Below are 1,595 nucleotides of genomic sequence, written 5' to 3' on the forward strand. Positions count from 1 at the left end.
AAAAATTATGGTAGAAAGAAAGAATATCCCATCTATCTAGTTATCAAATAGATTGAAAATAGAGCAGTCGAATATAATTTGTAATTTGCGTGTATGTGTGTCAGCAAAACTGCCTTTGACACTAGCATCCATTTTCTCTGACAATAGTTTAATAGATAATTGTGGTTGAAAAAACTGATATCTAACAGGAAATTCTCCTAATACTGATTCCATATTAAAAAAATGACTAGGAAGAAATGGGATTGACAGTAACAATCAGTAAATTTCAAAATTCGAGTGAAAATCTTGTTGACAGTAGGGTGTTCAATGCAGAAATAGTTTCAGCTCTGACACTATGTCCTAAGGTTCAGTATATATTTATCCATATACAAAATATATGTGCAAAGACAGTGTAGTGTGGTGGAATTAAAACTGAATTTGTAATCAGGATATGTGGATTAGATTCCAGTTGAGTTCTTACTACTGGTGATGTCTTGGAGAATAGAAACTCTGGGAATAACATTCTTTGTCTCTAATTATCCCCAAAGATATTTTAGGCTCTAAATTTCTTTGGTACTTTGATTTTATTTTAGCATTGTATGTAGGAAGATAGCTAGATAGATTAATGGATATATGTATGGGTAGGTGGAAAGATGAGTAGATATACACACATACATATGCACAATATATACATATATATAAAATATATATGAATACATACAAACATATAGATTATTTTCACGCATATGTATACATGTAGAGTGATACCACAAATTCTCCTGGTCACAGTTTTCTTTTGCAAATATGAAACTTTTTTGACTCGTAAATATGGCAATAAATTATCTGTCATCTCTTATTAAAGACCTAAAGCTGTTTAGCAAATGGGACTTGAAACAGACTTTTAGGTTTTGAAAGGTACTATTAATCCACAAATATTCATATACATGTATTGTGAAAATGCTTCTTAGTGAATAATAGAAGTATCATGAATGTATCCATAAAAAATTCCGATATTGAAAATATACTAGGCAGTGTTAACTATCAAGAGTCTAACCTTGCCAAAATAACTTTCATTTTTGATATATAGTACACATACTATTAGCAGAAACATATTTTTCTAGTAATGACTTAATAAGAATAAAACTCATGTGAATAACATACAAATAGTGAAATCTACATTTTACTCCTTTAACCAATGTGTTTACATTCATGGACACTAAAGACCTCAATCACAAATCTTACAGAGCATTTTATTAAATATATACCATTAAACAGAGAACAGATAGATATTTAGATCTGTCATCTAGACAGATTGAGTACATTTCTGTAGAGTAGTTGGCTTTATTTGAGTGAAATAGGCCTATCAGTGAGAGGTCACAAGTAATCAGCTACCTATATATACTTTGGAGTTTAGAAGTAACTAAGAGTTTAGATGACAAGTTTTAAAAAGCTCAAACTAAAAATGACCATATAATTTAGAACTTCAAAGCTGAAAAAAAAATCTCATTTTTTTAAAATGTAAAAAATGATAACTGAGTCATTAAAATATTTTTAAAAAGTCTTATGGTAAGAGAGTGACAGAAATAGGACTTTAAACCCATGCCCCTGGGGTCAAT

The sequence above is a fragment of the Pteropus alecto genome, unplaced genomic scaffold (genome assembly GCF_000325575.1).
Source record: "Pteropus alecto unplaced genomic scaffold, ASM32557v1 scaffold272, whole genome shotgun sequence".
NCBI classification, from domain to species: domain Eukaryota; kingdom Metazoa; phylum Chordata; class Mammalia; order Chiroptera; family Pteropodidae; genus Pteropus; species Pteropus alecto.